Below are 18,051 nucleotides of genomic sequence, written 5' to 3' on the forward strand. Positions count from 1 at the left end.
AAGATCCATTTGCACAGCAAACTTTACCACTTCCCTTACTAGATATTTACCATTTCCTAATCTTAGGGTCCCCTACTCCGTATTGTCTAATCCCAGTTGCAAAATACAAATTCCCAGCTCTCCATTCCTTCCCTTACCTTGACCTCCTTTGTCTGAACAGGGAACTGAAATGCCTCATGAGCGTATGTAAGTGTAGGGTTAGGGCTTTGAGTAATGTCGACTCTACAATAGCATAGGAGTGCTCTGCCTAGGTAAAAGAAAATAGACTGCATGACCTTTCCCAAGATCTTCTTGCAGCTTCTGTGAGGCCCGGGTTCTCTGGACCTGCAACCACATCGAAATATTTGCTTCATTCTTTAGTTCAAAGAACATAATATTTCTTCATCATCAGTGGAAATTCTATTGTTCTTACAATGAAGTGGAAATTTTTTTTAAATTTTGTATTGCTTTGTTTTATTTTCAAGGGGGCTAGAGGAAAGGTTACAAAATCAGTTGTGGTCTACATGAGCAGAACAGTAGAAATCATCATTATTATCACTTAACTCATATATTTATTAAACAGTTCCAGGAAAATCTAGTTAATTTGGACCTTGTACCTTTGAAACATTTGATAATTCCAAGATGGGGAGCTGGCTTAACTTTTCCTTTGGTGGAAGTGAGAGTTTACAAATCTAATTAAGTGAGCTTTGCAGGGGGTGATTAATCTTAAGAAAACAAACTGCTTTCAAACACTCTCATAATAACTGTTTCTGATGATTAATGAAACGATTGCAAAGAATCCTGGTCTACTCATTAAAGCAGACCCAGTTATGAGGTCTTGGCCACAGAGTACTGGTCCCAGGCTTATGTAAATATTTTCTATATGACAGGTTACATACAATATTCGATAATTCTGAAATATCATGGTTTATACTGATCTTCCCTCAAATTAGCCTGCCATAAAAAGGTTTCTCTGTATTTCTATTCCGAGTTGTATGAACCCAAGATGCCAATGGAACAAGCCCAAATGGTCTTTTGAAGATACTTATGATCCATGCAATCTCTGTTAATGACTTTTACATATACATATGTCCCTTAAACCAGTGGCATAATTGGATTAGTTGGAAGCCCACTTGGCCAGCACAATGGGATAGTTTAAACCTAACTATTAATACTCTTATAGATCATCTAAATCACTATCCAAGGAATAGGCATAAGCCATGTGTTGAATAGTATGGTCAAATGTCTATGGATTCGACAGGTAACCCATCTTGCTCATGAGCTCTTCAATTAAATTGGGAGACTCACTGAAGATATTTTGTCCTGAGAATATCAACAAACCCTTCAGAGCTCACAATCAAAACTCTTCATAACGCTATGTATGGGACAGCTAGGTCCCGTTGAGTACTCTCCTTGGGGTATACTGAGTATACCTCTAATGTAGAAGAATCCATCTAATTACAACTTATTTATAAAGGCAGACAAAACAGAAAGGCCAAATATTTATTCATCCAGCATACATATATCAAGTACTTTACTATATTTATCAGGCTCAGTCGTAAGCTCTGAGAAAGGAAGATAAATATTACATGGCACTTAGGACAGACAGCTTATCTTCTAATTAGGGAGATAGATAACAATGACAAAAAAAATGACCAAAAAACCCTACAAAATACTATAAAAGCAATAAGTAGTGGGTAGTATGGAGTCATAAGGACAGACACCTAATTTCAAGCATCAGAGAAGACTTCCTGGGGTAGTATTACTTGAACAGAGCTGAAGAGGTGAGAAGTTAGCCAGGTGGGCAATGAGCCAGGGAGGGCTTTCTAGAATAAGGGGATGTCATATGCAGAAGGAGGAACCAAAAGGCTTTATTAAACATTATATTAATGTTAATGGTAAGCATTAGCTAGTATTTTTTGAAAGCTTATTTTCACAAAGCACCTTATTATAAGCCTTTTACATTTAATTCCACCATTACCAAATAGGTCAGTTTTAATTGTCATCCCAGTTGTCCAAAAAGAAAACTGAGACATGGGGAAGAAAAATAATTTGTTCAAGATTATGCAGCAGTCTGACTTGAGAACCCAAGGTCTTCACCCCTAAGCTCTAAGCTTGCTTAACCCAGGCATGCCAAACTGTGGCGTTTATCTTTGCTATACAGGCAATGGGGAGCCCCTAAAAATTTTAGATGAACCCCCTTAATGTAAGCCTAACTTTTTTTTTTTTTTTTTTTTTTTAAGAAAAAGACCTTCATTCTTTGCCAGGTGTTTTTGGGTTTTGTTTTGTTTTTTAATCCTTTGGTCCAATACTTTAATTACTTTATGGTTAAATCTGACTTCTAACTTGAGAAAAAAAACAGTGACTTAAGAAGCCCCTTTGTGCATGTGAATCATAACCCCTAGAATCAGGACAAGCAGAGATGGGAACTGCGTCTGTCACTCTGACATGCCATAAAGAAACCAATGTGGGTTGTCATGCCGTGCCTCATTTATACCTACCCTCATGGAGACAGGGTCAGATTGCTAAACCTGAATATTTTAAATTCAGAATACTTCTTCAGTATTCTTTGCTTTATAATTGATGGTTTTGAAAGGGCAAGATTTGCTTGGTACCATGGTTAAGATAGTAGAGTGGAACTATAGTGATCTAAAATGATCTAATTTTCTAGAAAATTACTACTCTCTGCAAGCTGCATAAACTTTAATTAAAAAGACAAGGAGGCCTATTCTCTCTCCTTACACACATGCGACATACTAGGCTCTTGGGATTCTGGTAAAAGGAAAAGAGCAGATTGAAGAGATTAGAATTTTTAGCAAAACTCTAAAGCTAATTAGGATGTGATGCTTATTTCCATCATTAAGGACCAACAAGCATCCAACATTTGTTGCTCTTCTAGAGAGAAAATATTTTTATATCAAAATACATATAGTTAGCTTATAAAATAAACTGTAGACGCAGGTTAAGTCACAAGTAAGACAACACACAAATCAGCCCATATGGACATGACAATAACATTTTTCAGTTAAATATCACCAAAATGAGCATTCCCAAAGAGGCTTAATACAAGGCTTTATGTATCTATATCCAATAAAATATCCCCAACATCCCCATCCCCAACATCCCCAATAAAGAAATATTATTTTAGCTTTCACCAGAAAGTCTCCAGACGCTGATTTTAATAGTAGCATATTTAGAGGAACGGATCAAGGAAAAGAGAGTCCACTAACGTGAGAAGAGATGTTGAGTATGAAAATAACCTCAGTAATTCACAGGATAGGATCTATGGCCACAAAAGGTTGCTCTGCCTGAGTCAGCACTCATGGGTTTTTTTTTTCCCCTTCACCTGCTTTTTCTCTTTGCTCTCTTCCTTCCTGTACGCTCTCTTTCCATGGCAGTCTGCCTTCCAAGCTGTGCTCCCAAACTCGTCATCTAAAATCACTTTAAAAGGACATGTTTGATGCAAAGCAGCTTAATGTACTTTGTCCCACGTGTAGAAGCATTTGGGTAGCCTCAGTGTCAATGTGAACTGGGCTGTCATGGAGGCCGGCCCACTGAGATTAAATGAAAATCAACTTTAATAGGGATGATGGGAAGCAGAATAACATTTTTTAAAAATGTTTTAAATTCAGATATCTGCATCTATTCCTCCCATTCGACAAGTCCTGAAAAAGCTGGTGGCAGCTACAGCTTCACAAGCAACTTCTTGCAATATAAGGATGCACTGAGAAAATTGAGAAATGAGGGGAAGGATGTATACACAGCACAAATGTTTATGATTATGTACACATCACTTGGGTTGAGTATGTAGCTCAGCTATACTAACTATACTACCTGATTAACTATATTTATATATACAGAAGGTGGTTTGAAAAGCACTGTAGAATTTGTGTGTGTGTATGCAAGCAGAGTGAAATACTGTATTGTGTGTATAAATATCAGGTAGTATAAAATAAAATACCCTATAGTTGTTTGTTTAGGGACACGTTTGGATTAAGTGAGCATTATAACAATCATTTCTTTCAAAACCACAAAAACATCACAGTTTTTAGTTTTACTAAAGTCTAGTTTTTGGCAGTTCTTTTATCACATCTGTCATCTCCTAAGCTTTGCTTAGCCAAAGCACTCAGACTTGAATTTTGAAATTGTCAATATAGGCCTTCTAATCTTTAAGTCTTAAATTATCTAAGCAGATTAACTACTATTATTCTATGCCTACAGGACGAAGGGGTAAAGAAAGGCAGAGGAAATATAACTTTTTTCAGGCAATTAAGTTCCTGTGGAGGTTGTGTTTGGGGCACGTGTTTGGAAAATGGTCCAATGTATTTATGCAAATAACCAGATAGACAAGATGAGGACATAAACTCCAGTATATACATCGGTAAGACAAAAAAAAAAAAAAGTCTTCATCTAGGATATTTCATCCTCCGGCTTTTTTTTCCCCCTCCAGCTTTTAAATAAAAAGTTATAGTTCATATTGATGCTTTCCAGTTTGCCAACTGGCAATGGAAGTTCTGAAGCCAAGAAAGATATCTCGAAGAAACAAACAATCATGCACACAAAGAAAAAAGCAGAAGGAAAAAAAAAAAAAGAAAAGAAAGGAGGGGGCCCCTTTTCACAGCAGTGTCTATCTGTGTGGTGACCTGATTTGTGCTATGGATCTCCCTTTGGAGATCAAAGCAGGATTAACGTGATTCTTTACTGTTTGCACTGCACATCTCAAAGCTCCGGAGATGTAAGAAATAAGTACAAATGCTGTCCTGGGACACAGGGGAAACGGAATATGAATGTGGTGGGTTAACAGTCCAAAGGCTAACCATAAAAAGTTATTTGGGATTTGGGAGGCAATGAGGAATTTCAAGTACTTTGTATTTGTAAGCACCTTGGCTTTCTCTTTTCTCATTTTCAGGGGTGAGGCTTTTGTCTCGTTTATGAGGCCAGCACTGAATGTCATATTATTAAGTCTCCACAATGACCTTCTAGCTCATTTGGAATGTTTAGCAGCTGCTAGTACACATAAAAAGAGAAGGGAACCCTGCAGCATGTTTTCACACTAAAGCACTTTCACGTTACAACCAGGCATTTACGCAGAGGATTTAAAAGAAGGGAAAATCTTCTAAAATATCAAAACGTTGAGCTTTTGTGTTTCCACCGCGTGTGACATTCCTGGATGCCCAAACCCCTAAAGAGTTAGTGTTTCTGCAGCCTTTCAGAGGTGCTTGTTCTTTTGTTGAGAAAAAAAAAAAAAAAAAGGCAAGTCTTATATTCCTGGGATCTCAGAATGTGAAGGAAAAAAAATCACTTCTATTTTTAATGCCTAGTGTATACGCCTCTTGGAGGGGGTAGAAAAAGCTCCCCTCCGCCAAACCTGACTGTGATTTCAGCTGCATTACCTAGAAGAGGGCGCGCCAGAGTGTAGCTCAACCTGCAGTCTTTAGGGAGTCGGTACTGACCGGGAGAACCGGGTTGCGGGGGCGGGGGCGGAGGTTCTCTCGGTCCCGGATGGGATCCCACGGTCTCCACTCTAGGTTCACTCAATTCCACCCCAAACTCACCTTTTCCGAAACTCTGCCCGCCTAGCCACACAAAGACACCTACACAAGAAGTCCCAATCCCGACAGCCCATTGACCAAGCTGAGCCCAGCTTTTTCCTGAGAGCAACTTCGTCTTGTTCGCTCTTTCAAGTTCCTTTGGGTCAGCGCTCGAGGACCTTTTTTTTTTTTTTTTCTGCTTTCACCACTTCCCTTTCACCCTCCAAACCCAGCTACGCTACGTGGCCAGGAAGTGGCTGGAGATTAAATCTCTGCAGAATAGACCCAGGATAGAGGTGCAGATGGGACCCGATGCAGGGGCCCCGGGGGTCCTTCCCGCGCGTATCCCCGCCCTGACACCCAAGGAGGTTCCACCTCCTTTTGCGTAACGTCCCTTACGCCGTCCCGCGCGCCACGGTGGGGAGCTTGAAGTCAGGCTCTTTGCAGAGCCCGGGGTGCGGGGCTGGGGGTCCCCAGTGCGGAGTCCCCGCAGCCCCGCCCGGGCGCCCCAGCCTGCGCCTCTGCGTCCCGGCGGCGCCGGACTCCCGCTGCCCGCCCCAAGCTCCTACCTGGAGGAGGAATGCAACGGGGAACCTGGTGAATTGCCTCAACTGGAAAAGCAGCCTGCTGGTGAAGCTTTTTGTCCGGAACACAATTCCCAGCGCCAAGATAAGGAAGGGAAGGAATCTCTTTCAGTGCCTAAACTCGCTACACTCACCTCCAGTTGTTTCCATCACAATAAACACTAGCAACTTGGACTTTTCCGAGGCCCTTTCCTTGCTTTATTTAGCCAGATCTGACAGTGTGGATAATTGTTTTACCCATTATCATGCTAATTCGTTAACTGGGAACTTTTCAGCTGAGCAGGATTGTTCGGGAATCAGTAACTAGGAATCCTGACTGGCTGAGAGAGTCGCCCGAAAATTCTATAGGAAAAGTTCGGAACAGCAATATCAACTCACCCTCCGCCTCTCGCCCTGTTTTTACAGTATTATTCACTCTGCAGCCCTGGTTTGCACAGCGGTGGCCTATCACTCGGAAACCATCCTGGAGCTAAAAGGATAGTAGTTAGAGACCTGCAATTCATTTTTTAAATGTTAAGTTTTAAAATATTGCAGGGTGGGGTTTCCCCCCCACACACAAGTTTAAAGTACCAGCTGAAATCTCAAGTACAATTAGTGGCAGTATTGCTGCGAATTTTCTAACCGTCGGTATCTGACTTTGAAACAAAATATTAGAGTTAGAATTCAATAAGAGTTATTTTGCTTTTAAAACGCAGTGGGAGCCCTATAAGTTTTACAGTTTCTGTCAAGACATTGCTAATGTTTATGTACATATTCTTATGGGTTGTACTTTTTAAGTTCTCATTTTTTTTAATTTCATATTTTGGGCATGATTCCTTAAGTTCCTATTAACATATGATCTTTTTAAGTTAACAGGAAATTGAAATTCTAAGGAAGGGAAGTGCAGACTCCAGCCTCTTCTTTTCACATCGGTTAGAAGTTCAATGCACCAACTCTTTTGACTTGTATTTGCTAACTTAGAAAACTTTAAAGGTACATTTGGAAAATTAACTTGAAAGGACCCCATAACAGAGGGTGACTTTTATCAACTTTTTTGGAGGGGAGGGTGTTTAAAGCAGTTAAGACCTACAGGGTAATTAAACTATATAGCATTCTGAACTATATAACATGGGGGACAGCTTTAAAAACGATCCCATCTAACAATTCTTACATCTACAGAATGAGTAAGAAGTCCATAACTGCCAACGCCAGCATTGCTTGCAAATTACATTCGATTGAAACTCTGCTGAAAGAGTTTATCTTCCATTGTATTTTGGAATTGTGTGAAGGTATGTATGAACAGGATCTATGTATATATAATTCTTATACTTTATATATGTTTAGACATGCATTCTTTTTAAATGTTTATGTGGTTAGTCACTTTAAGAACATCAAAATAAATTGTACGTTGGCTTACACTATCTCCCAGGTATTCCCAAACACTGATGAACAAAAATCTTTATATCGGAAATGAAGAGCTACCCATTTAAAGGAAAGAATGGAAAGGGGAACTCGATTTATTCTCATTTGTTTATCGCTAGACGTTGCCCCCCTCTCCACAAATTCATTTGAATAGCTTTCAAGCCGGAAAATGGAAATGTGGCTCCTGCCCTCTATTTCAGCGGCAAGCAGCAGCGTCCTGGCAACAGCGCAATTTTCTATCATCAAGGATAAATGGCATCGAACAGAACATTCTGATAAAAAAAAAAAAAAAGAAAGAAAGAAAGAAAGAAAGAAAAAAGCTTCAGCCCAAGGAGCCCATGATTGCTGGCCTTCCTGTCTGTCATCCCTTCACAAAATCCTCTCCGCAAACCTGAGCGGCATGCTGTCAGAGCTAATAACGTCTTCTGAAGGAGGTGGGGGGGGGGGGGGCATAGTCTTCCCTGCACAATGTTCCCATTTATTAAATCGAGTGCTTATTTTAAAATTGCAAATATCTTTGTTTGGTTCACTGCAAATTAAAACCAAGATGCAGGAAGTTACATGATGCAACAATTATTTGTGTCATATCAAAGAATCAAACCGCTATCTCGCCCTTCTCTGGGCTAAGGTCGGATGAGGGGGAAGGGGAAACCTGGGGGAATCCAGGGCAAGAGGTTTTTTGGTGGAAAACTACAAATCTGTTCGCCCTGCAGGTAAACTGAGAGTAATTGAAAGCCAGAGGAGCGATGCCTGTTTCCACCAGGGGCAAGGAGCTGACTCGGATCCGGGAGCGCGTGTGGGCGCGGTGGTCGGCGCGACGCGGCACGCGGGTCGGCCGCAGCTCCGAGCAGACACGCGGCGCTCTCCCGCGGGAGGCTTCGAACGTAATGGTGGCTATTTCTCGCCCACTGAGATCCCTTTCCAGAAAAGGCCATTCTGTTCCAAGGAGATGGATCCCTGGGGTGCTCGTGCCTGTATAGGGGGTCTTGGAGAGGTTTAGAGGACACCCCTGCAGGCGTTCCCTGCGTCACGCGCTTCTCCCGAGAGGTGGGGGCTGGGGCGGAAGGGCAGCAGCCCACACGGGGCGCAGGCGGGCGCGCAGGTGCGGGCCCGAGCCCGGGGGAGTGCGGTCGGGCTGGCCTGGCGACTGGCCCTAGTGCCCATCGAGCTCCTGGTCCGTTCACGCTCCTGCACTTCAGCCTGAACCCTACAGGGCCCGGGTCAGGGGAGTAGGGGGCGGCGGCGGCTGGGGGCAATATGGGGATGGAGATGGTCGACGCCAAAGGGAATGGGGAGCAGCGATGTTGACACTTCCTGTCGGACCAACTGCTAGGGGATTATTATTATTTTTTTATCTCGTTGAGAGAGAGGGGTAGAGAGAGAGAGAGAGAGAGAACCTAAAAATGAAGAGACAATCAGATCTTAATATCCTTTAAAGTTGGCCTTTGCAAAGAAAGAGAATAATGGAGAGGTATGTAAAGGACCCTAAAATGCGGGGAGACCCTAACAAGTAGAAGCAGAAGACCGAAGTCTGGATATCAGAGATTGAGGCGTGCGGGGCGGGGGACGGGAATCAGCTTGGCTTGTAAGGATCCTTGGCGGCAGAGAACGGTGGGAGGAGGGGAATGATGGGGAAACCTTTGTTTAATGAGGAAACCTAATTATTGCGCATCTGGAAGTCTTGGTCCCAACCAAGAGAAGGAGGGTACTCCCGCCCCCCCCCCATGCACTGCGCATGCCCCAGCCTCCGGATTTGCATGATAAGGCTCACACGTGAGCCAACGGTGGCGGAGCCGGGCCCGCTGTGGCAGCCAATAGAATCCCGATCTCAACTTCGCCTCTGGGTCACATTGACATCTCGGTTCCCCCACAATAGGCCTTTAAAACCCACTTTAAAAATAAAAAGGGTATTTTAGTATCGATTCTCGCCTTGGCACACTAGATTTTTGTGGGAAATAGACACATTTTAGAACTACAAATACATTTACTACAAGCAAGGGTTAAAGTATTCAGAATTTAAGAGAAAGTTAGAAGACAAGAGAAAGGAGTCTGTTCAGAGAACACTGGCGGGAAGAAAAGAAATCCTGGGACTGCTGCCTTCAGAGCCCTGAGATATGCCGGACGTTGAATCCCTGAAGCCTTTTCTGTCACCTGAAAATCCCACCTATCTCATTGACCGAGTGAGCCTCAGAAGCGGGAAAACGTCACCGTGCACAAGCCTGGCTAGGGAAAGCAATCCCAAACCCAACTCTTTCTCCACTCCCATCACCAGCCCCCACAGTTGCCAGGGAGATGGGAAGCTAGAACACCTGCATCCCATCCTTCTCCCTTTCCCAGACACCAAAGTGGTCTATGTACTGAGGTCCATGTGTTAGCTCCCATATCTGCGAAATGGGGCTAATTATAGAAGGGCAGAGGGAACTAGAAAGGTAAAGTGACATAAATCTCCTGCCTGTCTGGGCCTCTCTTACCTCCACCCAAGCTCTGAGGCTGGAAACGATGAGGTTGATTCTCTGGAGCTGCAGAAGGGGTGGGCCAGCTGGGAAATATTACCTATCTTGCCCCTTCTGCACACCAACACTGCTGCCTGCCCCCTCGGCAGCACCCTCCTGACAGTTACCAACCACCCTGTATTCTTCCCACCATATATCCCTGCCAGAATTACTGCCCACAAATGGGCCTCCAACACCCCTGAAAGCATTCCTGTCTGTGACAGGAAAACTGCTTGTTCATATCACTGAAATAAAACAGGTGGGGATTATTATGTGCAGTTCCTCTCCCCTTTTGTGTAATTCACAAGTCTCCAACATGGGATTAGGCTTCAAATGCATTTGGTCAGGTACATACTTTTTAATGCTCAGCTCAAACAATGGTAAAACCATTCCAGCAGTGCCTCTGTTTGTCTCTTAGCTCCTTCATTCTCACCCTCCAGGCTTACAATCATCACATAACCTTTTTTTTTTTTTTTTTTTTTGAGAGTGTGAACCAGAGTCCCATCCCAACCCTCGAAAATGCGAGGCTCTAGAATGACTTCAACATCTTGTTCATCTAAGATCAATATTATCTGACCAGTAAGTATTAAGTTGGCATACCAGTAAGCACTTAGCTGCCAGCATCCATGTCCATTTTCTGAGTTACCCACTTGAAACCTGAAATGCCAGTTGGTAGTCTCTACTGTAATGAGCAAAAAACTTTATCACGATTGTGTTTGGGGGTTGTGCAAAAATGAAGCTTTCTCTTAAGCTGGCCCAATAAAACCAAGAGGTGTCAGGATGAGATAACCATGTTGTTTAAAATCCTTCTTGAACATTAGATTTTAGGCTTTTTCTTATTATTGACTTATCTTTGTGCTTCGTGGAAAATAAGAGTGCATTTGAAAGGAAATATAGACCTAAAAGAAAGTCCATCAGCCAATCAATAATTCTCACTGTCCCCAGTTGAAGCAAAATCCTCCTTCCCTGTCTTGGGAGTGGCTGCAATAAGAGGTTTGTCTTCTTGAGCAATGCTGAGTAAAATTGAACCAACCTAGGTCTCAAATTCATGTCCCAGCTTCTTTCTTCAGGCAGGTTTCAGATCAGCCATTAGTCTAACTTTAATGACAACTCACTGTCACCTCTAAGAGAAGAAAAGACCAGCAGGCTGGAGGTCAGGAGGGAAACCCTGCCTAGGCCACAGTTTCAGCCTCTGGAGTTGCAATTTACAGGCATCCTCAGCTCTAACCCAGACTATCTTGTAGTCACTTTGTCTCTCACTAATGTGCACCTTAGTGTACCTACTGGTTCCTGCCCATCCCAACAGGAACAGTTGGTGGCTAGCACCCAGAGCCAGCAGGGTTTGCTGGTAAACCAGCTGAGCTGGGAGCATGTCCTTCCCTTGTGGGGCTGTACCGCTCTCATTTAAGTTGGGATTGGTCAATTTATAAGGAAATGGAGAAAGAGGGTAAGGAGGAAGATTATTGAGACTACAAAAATGCAGTTGACACTGAAAGCTTCCAGGAGCCAACACTAACTCCTCCGTCAAGACTCTGAGGGAGATGTCCTACAAATCAGCTGGAGCAGTACAAACCTACTCCTTCATGTTCAGGGTCAACAGAAATGGAGATTTGGGATTCCCTTTTCTCTAGCAGGTCAGTCTGGGAGCAAGAAGGAGGCAAGGGGACTTGGGACTCTCAATCCCCCAGAGACTTCTCCTAGCCCCTTGACTCCAGGTGGGCCCCTGCCTACTCTCCAGATTAGTCTCCTGTGTCTCGGACCACTCCCACCCCCCAACCCCCATCACCACCCTCCGCTGGGAGTTATTCTAAGGACACTAAAGTTGCTCCAGGAAGCTTTCTTCTAACTCCTCAAGACCAGGCAGGGAAACCTAGTGAGTCCTCGGGAGGGAGAGCAGTTCAGCGTGGGAGGCTCTGGTCCAAGCGCAGGACTCCTTAGAGTCCTCAGGCCCTTGGGCAGGTAGCGAGCCCATCCAGCGCGCGTTGCCTTGGCTGGCGTTTTCAAACAACACGGATTACAGGCTGCATCTTGAATATGAATTAGCCTTCTGCGCTGGTGTGAATTCGCTTTGAAACTCAACTTGTCAAAGTATGGTTTTAATTAAACGTCTTCGGCCCTAAAGATTACATGTTTTGTAAAATATATCCTAGCATGAAATTTACTTCCACAATCTGAAATTAGATTTCTTGTAAATGTTTTCATAAAAAAGAAATAGGAAGGGGGTGTGTGTGAGAATGGAGCAGTTTATACTCGCTGCGTTCTTTTAAAAGGTCCTGCCAAGCCGGCCAGGCGCCCGACAGGTCCCGGGCCGGCCTGCCAGCCCCGGTCGGGACACGGAAGAGACAGCGCGCCCAGGACGTGCGAGTAACCCGAACCCGCCCGGGCAGGCGCGGCCCGCGCAGCTTTTGCAGTTGGAGACAATTCAGCAGACAGAAAAGTTAATCCCGCACTGATTTGTTTCGGATCCCTCTGCAGGACGCCAGGTACCCCGATCAGCTGCTGCTACAGACACCTGCCTCCCTCCCCACCCTGGATCGCTGTGTCTGTCCCAGGAAAGGCAGTGAAAGACAGGCTGTCCCAGGAAAGGCGCTGGGTGCAGGATGGCCCCAACATCATTCAAGACAACACTTCATCTAGAAATTTAAAGTTCGCTTCCAAGAATTCCTGGCTAATATCTAGAACAACAGCAATGTTGATCCATAGCCATCCTAACAGCCTGTCCAAAACTGCTCCAACCAATCTCAAAGCTTCGCTACACCGTGAAGGACCCCCTCCCCCAAGGGGGTAGATGTGTTCTCTATAACCTACCTGGGGGCACCTATCACTCGTGTAGCCCTCAGAGAAAAAGGGCCCTGTTTCCCTGCATGGGGGCGGGGAAGGTGCCTGCGCACTCTGCGTCCTTCTATTCAATACAGAATTAAGAGCAAGGTCCCTGTGGAATTCTCTTTTCCTAACTACTCTCCGAGGAACCCGCCAATTCCGGCGGGATTTGCTGGATTCTAGTAAAACTTGGCTCACAAGGGGTGGGGTGGGGTGTGATGGGGAGGAGGAGGCAGGGAGGCGCATCTCCTTTCTTCTAGATAATTGGGACCCAAGAAACGGGGGGGGGGGGGGGGGCTCGGTAGGGAGAGTTATTTACCGCCCTCCACCTGAAATAAGCAAGACCAATAACGCGCCTCGCTTTTCGCCCTGTTTACTCCATCCCCATTCAGTGATTGGCAAAGCAGGCCCTGAAGGCAAAGGCAATAATTGCTCCGCTCTCTCCTTACTAGGGATGTGTGTAGGCATTTGAAGTGTACTAAAAATAAACGAAGGAGCGAGAAAATGAAAAGGGGACAGAGTGACAATTTGCGGCAATTAAAGCGTCTGCGCATGTTGCCGGAGGAGCAGGGACCCACAGCGGTTTTTGTTTTCTCAGGCCTGATGATGTGACTAAGTCGTTAGGGAATTTTCGTCGCAGGTTTTGTGTGTGTGTGTGTGTGTGTGTGTGTGTGTGTGTGTGTACACGCGCATTGGCAAGTCCGCGGGGGAAGGAGGAAACTGGGACCGTTTCTGCGCCCCTGCGCGCCGGGCGGTTCTCCGGGCAAGTGCGGGTCCAACCCCTTTAGCCCTTCCCCCCTCCACCCACTCGTCCCCCCACCCGCCTCCAGCAGGTCCCAAGTGGGAGCCTCCCCGTTAGCACTCGGCTGGCGGCCACCTCTTCTAGGAACTTTGGAGCAAGTTTTCAGCTCTAAGGCATCTAACCTTAAAGGGGAAAAGCTTAATAATACTAACGTTGATTTCACAACCACCGAGACGCACAGGGTAAGGGGTGAGAAGGATGGGAAAGGGGGGCGGCAAGCCAAATCAAAGCCTGGGAGACATTTTGACAGCGCGCTTGAAATATTACTCTTAATTTTTGGAAGACTTTCAAGAAGTGAAAGGGGGATGGGGTGGGGGGTGAGCGGAATGAACCGCAACTTTCTCCTGCCACTCCGGCAGCGTCCATACAGGGAGGGCTCCAACCTCTGCCACCCGCAGGAACACGCAGTGGGAAATTGCTTCAAGATACAGCAGGGCTCTCTTCTTTCCCGGGACCCTACCTGAGCAGCTAACTTCGCAAGAGGGTGGGTAGGAATCGCGGGTGTCAAAAGCCAGCAAAGCCTCGAAACTGGCGATCAGAAAGGTAACCGCAGGCCCTGCGCTCCGCCTAGGCCTTGGCTCAGGCCTCCGGGAATCCAGTCCAGACTGGCACCCCTTGTGGATCAGCTCCCCACCCACCCCCCCAACACGTCCCCCCTCCTCCATCCCACCCCTGTCTGGGGCCTCGGCAGGGGGAGGGGCGACACTGTGCAGCCACCGCCAAAGTCCAGCTCAGGCTGGCTTCAATGAAAGCTGGCAAATCCAGCGAGTCTCGCAGAAATTTTCTTCGACCCTAATTCAATTTTAAAGCGGATTTTTACTATTAAAAACGCTGCCGAGCAACACATTGAATTAATCTGACTGTACGGTTTTAATTACAGTGAGGGTTTCTCTACAAATCTGTACAAGACAGTGGCTGGCTCTCGGAGGATCTCTGCCTCCTGAATTCCATTATCCGGCCGCACGTTCCCCGCAGACAGCGGCGCGTGGGAGCCAGCTGCGGCGCGGGCGTTCCCGTCGCCCTGCGCTCCTGCCCGCCCTCCCGGCTCCTGCCCTCCCCCGTCCTTTCTTTCACCCCAGCCCCAAAGAGCGCCCTGGACGCCTGCCTGTCTGTTTGGGACTGCTGTACTGAAACCCTGAAACACTATGCTCGCTTTTTAACTCTTGGGCCCAAGACCTTTGAGCTTCCAGAGGCTCGCTCTTAAAAGGGTTCATTTGTCGGGGGAGGGTGACCTCTTTTGTAATTTTTAAAGGGTCCTCCTCCTTCTACTTTGCAGCTGTTAGAGGGAGCAACGCGATGCCCCAGGTGTTTGAGTGGAAAGAAGGGCTAAGGGGTGGGGAGGATAGGGAGAAAAGTCTAGTAGAGAACAGAAGAGTGGGTGCTGGGTGTTTGAATCTAGCCATCCCCCAGCCCCGAGAGCCAAGAGGGCTGCTTTTATCAGACTTGGTTTTATTTGCTGTGCTACTAACATCCTGGGGGCAGTGATCTCTAGAGACCCCGATGGAGAAGAAAACGAAGAGAGGTGCTCTCCAAATGAAGCAGATACATGCTCATTCTCTCTTGTTCAGTCTCTTGTATCTCTCTTCAACTCCCTTTTATGTTCCTTGCTTTCCTACTCTGTCTCCCTCTCCACAAAGCATGTGGGAAGAAAAATGGCAAACTGGACACAACTCTCAGTATTTTTTTTCTTTTTTTTTTTACAACTCTCAGTATTTAAAGAAGCAAAGGCTTTGAGCTCTGTGGGGCAGGGAGCCTCACTTGACAGAGATGGGGGGGGGTGGCATTTTCCCTCTCTGCACAAAATTACTGAAACCTACAGAAGAATACCATTTCATTCCCCTAGGTAGGATGGAGAGGGGGCTTTCTTTCTTCTAGCTATGTGAAAAAAAAATAATAATAATAAGGATTTGCTATGAACAAAAGAGAAAGAACACAGATGAGAGAATGGGTTCAAACAAACAAATAACCTTCTCACTTCTTCTAAGGGTTTTCCAATAGGTTGCCCCCCTAAGGAAAGTTTCACTAAAAATCTAATAAATAACCTTTCCCGTTACTGGGGTATTATGAAATAAAGGGGATAAGGAATGCCTGTGAATAGGCATGAATATGAAAATCATAGAGCATGTATATATTGCAGGGGTAGTCAGGTACAACTTCTCTCTGATGAGAAATGGTTTTGATTTCTTTTTCTGTTGTAACAAGAGAACCATCTAAGAGTTCACATGATAGCAAGAGGATGTTTTCCCTCCCAGGTTTTCCTCAAGAGCTGTCCCAAGCCTGGCTCTCCCTTCATGTTGAGGCTTTTGCTGTGACTTTGTTATGTTACTGCTGATGAAGGGATGAAGAAATTAAAGCAGAGGATGCTTCGAGGCATTTAGGAAGAGGCTTGGCCGGCTATATTAACTCCTTATTATCCTAAAAATAGTCTGCCATTTCCTGTTGATGCTTGTTCCCTGCCACTCTGGGGCTACATTTATCCTCCAATGGTCAGGAGGTCCTAGTTTCCAGAGACTGGCTTGATTAAAGCTGACTTCTAACACCCTATCCCTTCCCCCTTTTGCCCTACTACATTTCCCAGCAGGGCAATATGGGGAAGGGGGTGCTGAGCCTTGGTTTACCCAACAGGTTGAAAAAACAAATATACCAGTTATTTTGTTTTAATCTAAGTGTTTAAACATTATTGAGTTCTTTTTTTTTTTCCTGGACTGAGAGAAAGAAGGGTGTCTGTGTATTAGGGAGTGGGGTCCTATGCTTGGTAAAAGAGGGGGGAAGGAAGGAAGGAAGGAAGGAAGGAAGGAAGGAAGGAAGGCAGGCTTCTGTATACAATCCCCCAAACTGGGGATGGTAGAAACATGTGTTGTTTTCCCCCTTGAATCTGTTGTAGGTCCAGCATATTGGCTCCCTCTGTTAAGAAAGCTTTGGATGCTCTCACAGTTTGGGAGTGGGGTCAGGGAGAGGCAAAAGGTGTTGAATCTGAGGACCTGGTTGGCTATGCTTTCATAGCTTCCCCACAGAGCTCAAAGCTTTGCTTCTTTAAATGCTGAGAGTTGTGTCCAGTTTGCCAGCTTCAAAACCCCCAGGTTTGAAAAGACCTAGGGCAGGAGCATCTAGACTAGAACATGCTTACTTAATATTTCCAAATTGAACAGTCTAGAGAAAGTCTGTGAAGCTCCCAAAGGGCATGACCGGCCTGGGTGGGCCAGTGCCATCCTTGTTGGAGTGTCCCTAGCTCCCTGTTTTGGGGACCTTGGACTGGAGAGATGAGGGGGATGTTGTTTCCAGACTTTAGTGAGCTTCTTTCTGGGTGTCGACAGGGCCCGCTTTTAAGCTGGATTTTTGGGAGCCTGGGAGGGGAGGGGTTTTATATGGGCATTATGTTTTATAACTAGAGAAAATAATGCCATGATCTTAGTGCTTTCTTTCATAGTCTGAGACTTTTGCCTACCTCTGAACATACCATCACTGACTTGGGCTAAGGAAGAGAAATGGGCAGCTCTCTGGTTCCACTCCCAAGCTTTCCCAGGTGTGTGTGTTGGGGGGAGGGGGACAGAGTGCCTGGGTTTCCAGGATATCAAGCACCCTTTCCCTACACAAGTACACAAACAGAATTTTACATTGAATGGGGCAAAGACTAGCAGGAATTTTTTTTTTTTTTCCACCAATGTCTCTGCTTGAGAAGGGGGTTCTTAGCATGGCTATGTAAATCAATACCGAGTTATTTCTTTGAATTCAAAGGCTATTTATTGAGGTCTAATTTCCTTAGAATTAACGTGATAACTGAGCCCAACTTAGCAACCAAACCCAACCAGGCCCTTCGGGGTTGAATGCACTTCTACAGGGCACCAGAGACTGCACACCTTCCTCTGCACCCACCCCATTCCCTGGCCAAAGGGAGTGGGCTAACCCCCCTCCATAGCTAAAACGTAAGGGGACTTTCCGTCTCAAAGGTCCCATTCCTCCCAGAGCGGCCTTGAGCTCCTTGACCTACCCGCGGTCCTATATTGACAATCGTAATCTTTCTCTAAATAACGTTGACAGCTAGAATACAAGCCCCCAAACCTCGACACCTTTAAAAGCAAAAGGTGGTCTAGGCCTCAAAGTCTGCCTTCTAAAACTTCTTAGTGAATTAGACCCTCACCTATTACAGGATCTTAAAGAGCCTTTGGCCTGCTTGGCCTGCTACTCCTCCAGATTGCCGGCTTTCCTTCTATTTTGAATGATAAAGAGCGAGCGGGACTCGCCTGCCCTCCTCCTCCCACCCCCAGGGGCTGGCCGGGGATCCCAGCCCGCAAAACAAAGAGGTAGAAGCCGCGCCGCCCGGCGGGCATAGGGGCCTGGAGCCTCTGGGGCAGGCGCGCCCTTCGCTGGAGGCCCTGCAGAGTCCGAGAGTTCCTGCGTCTCAGGAGGGCCGGAGGTGCGCTCCGCCCTAGGACACACTCGGG

At 45.7% G+C, this 18,051-nt stretch overlaps 3 long non-coding RNA genes across 3 annotated transcripts in view; 2 read left to right on the forward strand and 1 right to left on the reverse strand.

Annotated features, from left to right (window-relative positions):
* Positions 1-18,051, reverse strand: part of LOC112674878 (uncharacterized) — a 43,404-nt gene that overhangs the window by 21,972 nt on the left and 3,381 nt on the right. The gene's annotated exons all lie outside the window — the stretch shown is intronic.
* Positions 5,970-7,912, forward strand: LOC112674880 (uncharacterized). Its single transcript, XR_003145642.3, has 3 exons — positions 5,970-7,066; positions 7,253-7,362; positions 7,503-7,912. It is a non-coding gene; the product is annotated as an uncharacterized LOC112674880 (long non-coding RNA).
* Positions 11,391-12,918, forward strand: LOC118350661 (uncharacterized). The gene is made up of 2 exons (XR_004804887.1): positions 11,391-11,621; positions 12,258-12,918. It is a non-coding gene; the product is annotated as an uncharacterized LOC118350661 (long non-coding RNA).

This window comes from Canis lupus, chromosome 14 (assembly GCF_003254725.2).
Source record: "Canis lupus dingo isolate Sandy chromosome 14, ASM325472v2, whole genome shotgun sequence".
Taxonomy (NCBI): Eukaryota; Metazoa; Chordata; class Mammalia; order Carnivora; family Canidae; genus Canis; species Canis lupus.